This window comes from Hemiscyllium ocellatum, assembly GCF_020745735.1.
Source record: "Hemiscyllium ocellatum isolate sHemOce1 chromosome 27 unlocalized genomic scaffold, sHemOce1.pat.X.cur. SUPER_27_unloc_7, whole genome shotgun sequence".
Classification (NCBI taxonomy): Eukaryota; Metazoa; Chordata; class Chondrichthyes; order Orectolobiformes; family Hemiscylliidae; genus Hemiscyllium; species Hemiscyllium ocellatum.
The window spans coordinates 303,144-315,484 of NW_026867516.1; the positions used below are offsets into that span (position 1 = coordinate 303,144).

A 12,341-nucleotide genomic window follows, 5' to 3' on the forward strand; every position below is an offset into this window, starting at 1 on the left:
TTGGGAGGGTCGGGGCGGTGAGGCCGAGGGGCCTGTTTCCGCACTCTGGGAATTCTCTGAAGTGAGGGGTTTATGGAAAGTGTCGTCCTCCCCGACCTGCAGGGCAGCGCATGCGCAGTGCGGTGGTCCGCTGACGGTCTCGCCCCGCCCCTCCTCGTTCCTTTAGTGACGTCACAACGCGGAAGTCGCCATGTCAAAGTGAACCTCCCTACCTTTGGGCAACTCTTCATCCTGGGAGGGAAACAGAGATGGGAGGAGGGGAAACTGTTCACTGGTAGCAACTGGAGTGAATCCAGGGAGGGAGCAGACTCCGCAAACTGAGGTATGTGTCTTAGTTACCCAGGTGAAGAGGAACTGAAGAATCGACGTTGGGATGGCGGAGGGGTAGATAGCTTTTTTGTTTTTATGTTTAAAATGCACCCGATTCCCACCAGTAACTGCAACAGCTGCAAGTACAGCACATGCAATATTCCTCATTGCAGCTTCAAGCCGGTTTTGTATCCTCTGTTCTTCCTACGCCTTGGCTCCAGCGCATTCAGTTTCCTTCCCTCATTCCCATCCCCCCGCCCTGATGTCCAAGCTGACCCTCAAAAGATTAGTTTGTCCCTCCATTCTTTTTTGTGGGTTTTGAAAACTTTCCCAATCCTCTAATTATAAGAATTGGGAAGTTATGTTGTAGCTGCACCAGATATTGATTAGGCCACTTTTGAAATGTTGTGTGCAGTTCTGGTCTCTCTGCTAGAGGAAGAATGTTGTGAAACTTGTCAATCGTTTCAGTTGAACAGGCTGGGGCTGTTTTCTCTCGAGCGCCAGAAGCTGAGGGGTGACCCTACAAACTTTTACAAAATTAGGAGGGACATGGATAAGGTAAATAGACAAGATCTTTTCCTGGATAGGTCATAGCTTCAGAGTAAGGGTGACATTTTAAAGGGGCAACTCATATATTCAGCAGGTGGTGCGTGCAAGGAATGAGCTGCCAGAGGAAGTGGTGATGGCTGGTACAAATACAGCATTTGAAAGGCATCTGGATGGGTATATGAATAGGAAGGGATAGAGAGACATGGGCCAAGTGCTGGCAAATGGGACTAGATTGATTTAGGATATCTGGTCGCCATGAACAAGTTGGACTGAAGGGACTGTTTCTATACTGTACATCTGTGATTCTGGCTTGCCACTAATGTTTGTCATGTCTGTATGCTCAGTTTCTCTCTGCTGTTAGTGTAAATGCCATTGTTAGAAACAAAGCTCACTTATAAATCAGCCGGAGACAAAGCCATGGAAACAAGGACAATTTATTGCAAACTTGCAAGTCCAGACACCCTGCTAGCCTGGCAAAGAGTGCAAAGATATCAGTTATGCAATCATTTTTATACACTTTGTGTGTTGCATGCTCACACCCCTTTCCCTATTCTTACCCTATCATAATCATTTAGTTCATTTCATTCCCTTATTTGGGACTAACCTTAAGACAATTACTTCACTTGTTTTTCGCTTTCCTTATCTCTGTACCAGGCTGCCCTTGGATGACTGCATTCTTTGTCTTGTTACTATAAGTTTTATTGTAAAAATACCCTTATTTTGTGGTCAGCTACAACACCCCATAGTTATTTCCTAGCTTAAAACTATATTTTTTTGAACTACTTCTTTAAAAGACCCCATATATTCATTAAAGTCTTAGCCTTAAGTATACTACATACTACAAGAATTCCATGACCGTTTGTATAACGTCCCACCCCTCCCCCATCTACAGAAATTACACTCAACTAGCACTTTCAACAACTACCTTTCTATATCGTCTGCAGCAAGCTACATTTCTTATTTTCCACACCATGATGTCTCATTTTGCTCCCCAGATCCTGTCAATAAGCACACCTGGAAATGACTCTTTGTCAATCACACAAGCAATTGTCTTTTCTTTGATACGGCCGGGTCGGTAGACTCTGATCAGCCCAGAAGGATGAGAACTCCTAGACCGCCAAAAGAATCCGCTGACTTTTACAGATTTTGCATTGTGTACATTGTTTATAGTCAGACATGCAACATGATCACATATTAACAACCAATCAGATCCCACAAAGTCCTTGTCCACTTTTGACTGAGTCTATCATAATTTCTTGTAAGCACCCGCCGTTCTTGGAATTGTATTTGTCTTGTCTGGTGATTAGGGCTAAGCTGTTACTTCTGCAATTAGTGGTTAGGTTCACATTGTTGCTTTTGCAGTTGCAATTTTTTTTCACCGGATTTACGTCAGTCTATGGTTTCATATTTGTTCTGAGTCATGAGTATCTGCCTGACTCAGTTCCAACTGAATTAGCCAAGCAGAAGCCGTTTTGTGCAGCTGTTTCAGCCATTTTGTCCTACCTCCCAGATGCCCACACCCTCATTTCTCCCTTTGATCGCACCGTGATCATGGAAAGGGAAGGCTAATCCAAACAAATCTATAATACAATTCCAATTAGGTGATCATCCCTTTCTTATTTCTCAGTTCCACCCAAAAAACTTCCCTGGATGTATTTCAGGAATATCCTCCCTTAGCACAGCTGTAATGCTATCCCTTATCAAAAATGCCACTCGCCCCTCCTCTTTTGCCTCCCTTTCTATCCCTCCTGTAGCATTTGTATCCTGGAACATTAAGCTGCCAGTCCTGCCCATCCCTGAACCATGTTTCTGTAATTGCTATGATATCCCAGTCCCATGTTCCTAACCATGCCCTGAGTTCATCTGCCTTCCTTGTTAGGCCCCTGGCATTGAAATAAATGCAGTTTAACTTATTAGTCCTACCTTGTCCCTGCCTGCCCTGACTGTGTGACTCATTTCTGTTCTTGACTGTACCCGTCTCAGATCGATCTCTTTTCCTCGCTATCTCCCTGAGTCCCACCCCCCCCCCCCAAGCAGTTTAAATCCTCCCAAGCAGTTCTAGCAAATTTCCCTGCCAGCATATTAGTCTCCTTTCAACTTAGGTGCAATCTGTCCTCCTTGTGCTGGTCACTTCTACCCCAAAAGAGATTCCAATGATCCAAAAATGTGAATCTTTTCTCCATACACCAGCTCCTCAGCCATGCATTCATCTGCTCTATCCTCCTATTCCTGCCCTCACTAGCTTGTAGCATTGGGAGTAATCCAGATATTACCTCCTTTTTAAATTTCTACCTAACTCTCTGTAATCTCCCTTCAGAGTCTCAACCTTTTCTCTTCAATGTCATTGGTTCCAATGTGGACAATGACCTCCTGCTGGCCCCCCTCCCCCGTGAGAACATTCTGCACCCTCTCTGAGACATCCTTGATCCTGGCACCAGGGAAACAACACACCATTCTGCTTTTTCTCTGCTGGCCACAGAAACATCTGTATGTACCTCGGACTACAGAATCCTCTACGTTCTACGTTGTGCTACGTTCCCCTGAGAATCCATCACCCTCTACATTTTCCAAAACGCATACTTGTTTGAAATGGGTATATCCACAAAAGACTCCAAACAGGTATGCTGTTTTGAAAAATGTTGGGGGTGATGGATTCTCAGGGGAACATAGCAATGCAAGGGGCCTAACAGGGAAGGCAGATGAACTCAGGGCATGGTTAGGAACATGGGACTGGGATATCATATCAATTACGGAATCATCGCTCAGGGATGGGCAGGACTGGCAGCTTAATGTTCCAGGATACAAATGCTATAGGAAGGATAGAAAGGGAGGCAAAAGAGGAGGGGGAGTGGCATTTTTCATAAGAGATAGCATTACAGCTGTGCTAAGGGAGGGTATTCTTGGAAATGTATCCAGGGAAGTTATTTGGGTAGAACTGAGAAATAAGAAAGGGATGATTGCATTATAGACCCCCCTCAATAGTCAGAGGGAAATTGAGAAACAAACTTGTAAGGAGATCTCAGCTATCTGTAAGAATGATGGGGTGGTTTTGGTAGGGGATTTTAACTTTCCAAACATCAACTGGGACTGCCATAGCGTTACAGGTTTAGATGGAGAGGAGAGTGTGTACAAGACAATTTTCTGATTCAGTATGTGGATGTACCTACTAGAGAAGGTGGAAAACTTGACCTACTCTTGGGAAATAGGACAGGGCAGATGACTGAGGTGTCAGTGGGGGAGCATTTTGGGGCCAGTGACCATAATTCTATTCGTTTTAAAATAGTGATGGAAAAGAATAGACCAGATCTAAAAGTTGAAGTTCTAAATTGGAGAAAGGCCAATTTTGACGGTATTAGGCAACAACTTTCAAAAGCTGATCGGAGGCAGATGTTCACAGGTAAAGGGACAGCTGGATAATGGGAAGCCTTCAGAAATGAGATAACAAGAATCCAGAGCAAGTATATTCCTGTCAGGGTGAAAGGGAAAGCTGGTAACTATAGGGAATGCTAGATGACTAAAGAAATTGAGGGTTTGGTTAAGAAAAAGAAGGAAGCATATGTCAGGTACAGACAGGATAGATCGAGTGAATCCTTAGAAAAGTATAAATAAAGTAGGAGTATACTTAAGAGGGAAATCAGGAGGGCAAAACGGGGACATGAGAGCGCTTTGGCAAATAGAATTAAGAGAATCCTAAGGGGTTTTACAAATATATTAAGGACAAAAGGGTAACTAGAGAGAGAATAGGGCTCCTCAAAGATCAGCAAGGCGGCCTTTGTGTGGAGCCACAGAAAATGGGGGGATACTAAATGAATATTTTGGATCAGTATTTACTGTGGAAAAGGATAAAAAAGATATAGACTAGGGAAATAGATGATGACATCTTGGAAAAATGTCCAGATTACAGAGGAGGAAATGCTGTATGTCTTGAAATGGTGAAAGGTGGATAAATCCTCAGGATCTGATCAGGTGTACCCGAGAACTCTTTGGGAAGGTAGAGAAGTGATTGCTGGGCCTCTTGCTGAGATAATTGTATCATCGATAGTCACAGGTGAGGTGCTGGAAGAGTGGAAGTTGGCAAACATGGTGCCACTGTTTAAGAATGGTAGTAAGAACAAACCAGGGAACTATAGACCTGTGAGCCTGAGCTCGGTGGTGGGCAAGTTGTTGGAGGGAATCCTGAGGGACAGGATGTACATGTATTTGGAAAGTCAAGGACCGATTCGGGATAGTCAACATGGCTTTGTGCTTCGGAAATCATGTCTCACAAACTTGATTTAGTATTTTGAAGAAGTAACAAAGAAGATTGAGGACAGAGCAGTAGATGTGATCGAGATGGACTTCAGCAAGGTGTTCGACATGGGAAACTGTTTAGCAAGGTTAGCTTCATGGAATACAGGGAGAACTAGCCAGTTGGATACAGAACTGGCTCAAAGGTAGAAGACAGAGGGTGGTGGTGGAGGGTTGTTTTTCAGACTGGAGGCTTGTGACCAGTGGAGTGCCACAAGGATTTGTGCTGGGCCCTCTACTTCTTGTCATTTACATAAATGATTTGGATGCGAGCATAAGAGGTACACTTAGTAAGTTTACAGATGACACCAAAATTGGAGATGTAGTGAACAGTGAAGAGGGTTACCTCAGATTACAACAGGATCTTGACCAGATGGGCCAATAGGCTGAGAAGTGGCAGATGGAGGTTAATTCAGATAAATGCGAGGTGCTGCATTTTGGGGAAGCAAATCTTAGCAGGGCTTATACACTTAATGATAAGGTCCTAGGGAGTGTTGCTGAACAAAGAGACCTTGGAGTGCAGGTTCATAGCTCCTTGAAAGTGGAGTCGCGGGTAGATAGGATAGTTTGGATGTTTTCCTTTATTGGTCAGAGTATTGAGTACAGGAGTTGGGAGGGCATGTTGCGGCTGTACAGGACATTGGTTAGGCCACTGTTGGAATATTGCATGCAATTCTGGTCTCCTTCCTATCAGAAGAATATTGTGAAACTTGAAAGGGTTCAGAAAAGATTTACAAGGATGTTGCCAGGGTTGGAGGATCTGAGCTACAGGGAGAGGCTGAACAGACTGAGGCTGTTTTCCCTGGAGCGTCGGAGGCTGAGGGGTGACCTTATAGAGGTTTACAAAATTATGAAGGGCATGGATAGGATAAATAGGCAAAGTCTTTTCCCTGGGGAGTCCAGAATTAGCGGGCAGAGGTTTAGGGTGAGAGGGGAAAGATATAAAATAAACCTAAGGGACAGGTTTTTTCACGCAGAGGGTAGTACGTATATGGAATGAACTGCCAGAGGATGTGGTGAAGGCTGGTGCAATTGCAACATTTAAGAGGCATTTGGATGGGTATGTGAATAGGAAGAGTTTGGAGGGATATGGGCCAGCTGCTGGCAGGTGGGACTAGATTGGGTTGGGATATCTGGTCAGCATGGACGGGTTGGACCGAAGGGTCGCTTTCCATGCTATACGTCTCTATGACTCTAAATGCCCTTCAAGGTGGACCAGCCTTCAATATCCTGTAGAGTGGCACCACCATCTTTGCAGCTCATCTGGTCATATTTATCATTGCCATCAACAAGTGGGTGAGCCATGGCATTGCAAACAGAGCATCTTCTGGGGCAAATCTATATCACTAAAGGTCCTCATAAGCCTAGCAAATAAATACCGACCAATACCAACAAACAGAAGAAAATTATTCTGACATATGTAGCTAAATTGATAAGCCAATTGTACCAAAACCCCGATCCCCATTTTCTCCAACTGGTACCTTCAAGGAGCACCTGGATCTCATGTTGTATCTTAGTAATTGCCAGTGCAATCAGGAATGTAAATAATGCATTTATCTTGGACAGTGGTGCAGACCTCACCTTCCTGGGCGAGTGTATAGTCTAAAGCATACCGATTCTGCATAGAGTAAAGACGCAGCTTTGATAATCCCAGTTTGTTCTGTTCCAGAGCCTCTTTAGTCTTATTCCCTAGAATAGTCGGACTGTAATAGAGGAATTGTAGTTCTTTTGACTTATCACCCCTGCCGATCCTTCCAGCCCCCGGGTACTCGGTGGGTGGGGAGGAGGTGGAGAAGGGGTGTTTGATCTTGAGCTATTTAAGAAGCAGCGACATTTTCTCTGCCTTTTTGCTGGGAGGATCTGAAGCTGCAACAAAGTTGGATCGCAATAAAGGTTAACTGTACTTACTGCTGGGCTCAGACTCTCATTGAAAACTTTGAACCACAAAGCTTTTTATTTTGAAGCTGTTAATTTCTTTCTGCCTCCTGCACTAAGTTTCCAATGTTGTGTATCAGATGTAATTTTTTCAGGAGTGCAGAGTTTGTCGTTTCATTGGCATTGTAAAGTTTACTGGTAGCACCGGGAGGTGTGTGCTGTGATCAGTAGAAATAATGTGGAGGAGCCGGTGTTGGACTCGGGTGGGTAAACTTAAAAATCATACAATATAATGTTATAGTCCAACAGGTTTATTTGGAAGTACTAGCTTTCAGAGCTCTGCTCCTTCATCAGGTGGTTGTGGAGAATAGGATCATGATCATAATTTATATCCAAAGGAGTCCAGTGTCACAGATGTAATACATTAAACAATTCTAGATTTAAATCTTTTAGAATGGATTTCTGCTCTTTGGTTTGTTAATCCCAGAACGTGTTTTAAATAGCATTCTCAAGAATGTAATTTAAATGAAGAGCTTTTCTAACGAAAAATGTCAAGTCTGACATGACATTGGGGCCCAGACAGAATTCACAACTATTGTTAGAAATGTTCTGCATTGAAATGAAATGTACCACCACCACCCACGGCGACCTGTGCATTCTCGCCTGCCACCCACTGTGCCCCCAGTCCACTGCCCTCCATGAACCACAGCATTGTGTCCATTCCATCTCTTCCCCCCCAACACCACCTCCATTCTCTCTGTCATGCCACCCTCTGCACCCTTGTCCATTTTCTCTCTCTTGTCCCCCTCCCTCAGCCCACCCCGTCCATTATCTTTCCCTGCTGTGCGCCCTCCCCCAGCCCTCTTTGATCGCTGTGTATCAAGCTGATGAAGAGAGAGAGAATGGATGCTGACAAGTTGACCTGGAAGACAGGCGGGGCCACAAATAGGTTATATTTAAAATTGAGAACAGGTAAAATTATACACTCAGAAACATCATTAAAGTCTGAAAGCAAGGTCAATTTTTTAAGAGCTGCTGGAATCTTTCTGAAACTTGCACTGAAGTATGTGCACTTAGGCCACAGCACAGGACAGGCTGGAAGGGGTGAATGGCCTATTCCTAGTCTTGTGATATTGGTTCTGACGATGCAGAAATAGAGTAATAGCGTTGTACAGCATGGAAACAAACCCTTCAGTCCATGCCAACCAGATATCCTAAATTAACCTAGTGACCCATTCGCCAGAAATTGACACATGTCCCTCTTAAACCCTTCCTATTCATATCCCCTTCGAGATGCCTTTTAAAGGTTGTAATTGTACCAGCCTCCTCCACTTCCTCTGGCAGCTTATTCCATACACGCACCATCCTCTGCTTGATAAGGTTCCCCCAACCCCCACCTTCCCTCTCTCCCTCCCAGGAAAAAGAGTTGCCCAGAAGGAGGAGGTTTCACTCTGAAACTCAGAAGACCATTTCCACACAGTGACATCAACAATGGAGCAAGAGGTTGGGGCGATGTGTCTGGGTAATGTGCTGGGAAGGGGCAGGGCCAAGCTGAAGGCGGGCCCCCACACTGCACCTGCTGCACATGGCCGGCCGGATGGCCCGCACTGCCTTGCAGAGTTTGCAAAAATCCCTTCCCTTCAGAGAATCCTCACATTGTGGAAGCAGGTCACTCTGCCCAACGGGTCCACACTGACTCACCAAAGGGTAACTCTCAGACACCCGTTCCCCTATCCCGATTGCTTGGCATTTACCCCCAACTAATACACCCAATCGGGCAGTATGGGTAATTTAGCGCAGCCAATCCACTCTGCACTTCCCCGGGTACTATGAGTAATTTAACATGGTCAATGCACCCTCACCTGGACTAAGTTTAATAAGTATACAACACCGGGTTAGAGTTCAGCAGGTTTATTTGGAGTGCTGCTCCTTCATCAGATGTTGTGGAGAATAAGGTCATCAGGCACAGAAATTATGGAAAAACATAATGGAGTCCTGCCACTGAAATGATATCTTGACAAACCTGGATTGTTGAGTCTTTCATCTTTTAGAATGGGTTACAGGTATCATTAATCTAAATCTCAGAACTTCCTGTAAGGCACCTTCAACAAAACATAAAGCTTTATAACAAAATGTGACATCTTAGCTCAGACAATTCAATGAAAGAGTGAGCTCAGAGCCTGTGTGTATCCCAATCTTGAGTCAGACTGGTTCTGTTTCCAAAATGCCAGAAGTTTCTCTTTGCCTCCATTCTGAAAGGTCTTCCCTTTACTCTAAGGCTGTGCCCAGTAGTTCTAGTTTCTCCAGTCAATGGAATTTTTTTCCCAACTTCCACTCTTTCCAGGCTGTTCAGTATTCATAACGTTTCAGTTAGAACCCTCCTGCTTGTGGGCATATTAACCAGTGTCAACGACATCCTTCAGGATGAGTTACAGCAGGGATTAGGTTCAGCAAACTGAGAATGGAGGGAGTGTGTGTGGGATAGAGATTTTCAACTTCTAAAGAATAAGCAAGGAAAGAGAGTTCACTATAAATTAGAACTGATCAGATGGGCTGATTGGCCAAAGTGTGGTAGATGGAGAGAAATGTGGTTTGCATTTTGGTCAAGCAATCCAGGCAGGACTGACACAGTTAAGGGGAGTGTTGCAGAACAAAGAGACCTTGGAGTGCAGGTTCATAGTTCCTTGAAAGTGGAGTCACCTGTGGACAGAATAGTGAAGGAGGCAATTGGTATGCTTTCCTTTATTGGTCAGTGCATTGAGTATAGGAGTTGGGAGGTAATGTGGCTGTGTAGGACATTGATTAGTCCACGTTTGGAAGACTGCATTCATTTTTGGTCACCCTTTTACAGGGAAAATGTTGCGAAACTTTGAAAGGTGTCGGAAAAGATTTACAAGGCTGCTGTCAGAGTTGGAGGGTTTGAGTGGCAGGGAGAGGCTCAAATGGCTGGGGATATTTTCCCGAGAGCATTGAAGGCTGAGGGGTGACCTTATAGACGTTCATAAGGGGTAAGGATAGGGTGAATATCCAAGGTCTTTTCCCCAATGTAGCAGAGTCCAAAACTAGAAGGCATATGTTTGAGGTGAGTGGGAATTTTTAAAGGCATCTGGATGGGTACATGAATAGAGGGATATGGTTTAGAGGGATATGGGCCACATGCAGGTAAATTGGACTAGATTAATTTAGGATATCTGTTTGGCCGAACAAGTTGGACCAAAGAGTCTGTTTCCGTGTTGTATGACTCAAATCTTCTTTGGTGAAAGCAGAAGTGTGATTGTGAAGGCTAGAGTTTCAGAGCAGCTTTCAAAGATGTTTGGCCCTTAATTGGAGCAGAAAACGTTACAATGAAAACTTGCATTTGTGAGACAGCAACTGACAGCATCCGAGATTTTGGTGGAAAGTGGCAATTCATTGCACTGTGGGGATGAAGCTCTACCCTACCCAGTCATTTTTGCTGGTGAATGAAACAGATCTCAAGATTAGGAGTAGATTTAGGACAGAGATGAGGAGGAACCGTTTTTGCTGGAGTTTAGTGAATCTGTGGAATTCTCTGCCCAAGGACGCAGTAGAGGCAGCTTCGTTAAGTATGTTCAAGACATAGTTGGATGGGTTTTTGCAATGGTAGGGGAATTAAGGGTAGCTGGGACAATGCAGGGAGGGGAGGATCTGAGACAATGGATAGATCAGCCATGATTTTAATGAATGGCGGAGCGGGCTGGATATGAAACTACAACCCTGCATTTCCCACGGCTATGCCACCTAACCTCGACATTATAGGCAATTTAGCATGAAAAATCCAAATCAAGGCCAGTGAGCAGTGTATTGATGTGGGAAATGAATTTCAAAGAACAATAGAAAAGGACAAGGAGAGTAAATATTCCAGCAATCAAAACTGGACTCTGAAGATCATAAAAATTGAAACCAGAAACAGTATCTATCTGTATTGTCACCAAAAATGAATTAATTGATTGCACGCATTGAAGAGAATAATTATGATCCGAGACTCCTAACAGAGACATGGCTTCAGGATGACCAGGATTGGATCCTGAATATCGAGGGTTCGGTCAAATGGGAAGCGAGGTAAAGGTAGAGGGTTGGTGCTGCTAATGAAAGCGCTGATCACAGGGTAGTTTGGTGTCAGCTCAGATTTCAGGTCCTGATTTCTTGGTCCTGTGTTGATCTCCCTGTTCCCACAGCGTAAGATGTCGGTCTGTTCTCAGCTTTGCTGGATTTCTGCTGAAGCTTTGACCCCCTTTTTTTTTCACCTTCTGGAACAATAAAGCATTCAGCCAATCAAGCCCCAATCCACAATCTCCCAGCCTGTCAACCATCCAGACACACAGTGTAATCATAGCAGGGAATCACACAAGAAAAATGAAACCAAATTTGAAGCAAATAGGTGCTCGTGTTTGATGTTTGTTCATTCGGACGTAAAGGAGAAATGGGGGTCTCCCAGGATTCTGGGACTGTCCTACTTGAGGAAATCTCTCTCTCTTACATCTAACTGAGAACCCAGCTATGATTTACAACAATATTTACACCAACAGAAGTAAGACATCTGTTCTCAAATAGACAGAGATAAGCAGGATGGAAATAGACATTCCCCCCTCATGCGCGCGCCCACACAAGTCCACAGGAGTGAATGTATATTTGCAGAATTACATTTGCAGAGCTGAACAGAAATGTCACTTTATCAAAATTTAAGTTTTATGGAGAAGGTGCCTTCCAGGAAGACTGGGATTTGCATATTAATGATACCTGCAACCCATTTGAAAAGATGAAAGACTTAACAATCCAGGTTTGTTCAATGTATTATTTCAGTGGCAGGTCACTGTCATGTTTTTCTATAAATTCTGTGTCTTATCTTATTCTCCACAACCAACTGATGAAGGAACAGCGCTCCAAAAGCTAGAGTTTCCAAATAAACCTGATGGACTATAATGTGGTGTTGTGATTTTTAACTTTGTCCAAGTTAGGTTGCTAAATTATCCATAGTGCCCAGGGATGTGCAGGTTAGGTGTGATAGTCAGGGAGTAGAGCAACAGGTCTAGGGGAATGGGTGTGGGTGGGTTCCCCTTCGAGGATTGGTTTGGATTTGTTGGGCCGAGTGGCCTGCTTCCATGCTGTGGGGATTCCGTGAAGGGAAGGGATTCCTGCAAACTGTGCACCTTGCCCCGCCCCTTTTGTTTCGTCCCCCCACCCTCGACCTATTGATGGCGTCACAACGTGGAAGTGGCCCTGTCAGTTTGAGTGAAACTCCCTCTCTTTGGGCAACTCTTCATCCTGGGAGGGGGAGAGGGGGGAAATCTATTCACTTGTGG

General features: G+C 44.4%; 1 protein-coding gene across 2 annotated transcripts in view; it reads left to right on the forward strand.

Moving 5' to 3' along the window:
- LOC132808533 (gastrula zinc finger protein XlCGF7.1-like) overlaps positions 1 to 12,341 on the forward strand; it is a 218,418-nt gene that overhangs the window by 203,557 nt on the left and 2,520 nt on the right. Inside the window, exon 1 of one of the 2 annotated variants that reach the window (XM_060822163.1) lies at positions 176 to 322. The exons of the other annotated variant lie outside the window; for it this stretch is intronic. The gene's annotated coding sequence lies outside the window, so the exon portion shown is untranslated. Of the gene's footprint in view, positions 1 to 175; positions 323 to 12,341 lie in introns of those variants that run through there. 2 annotated transcript variants of the gene reach the window in all.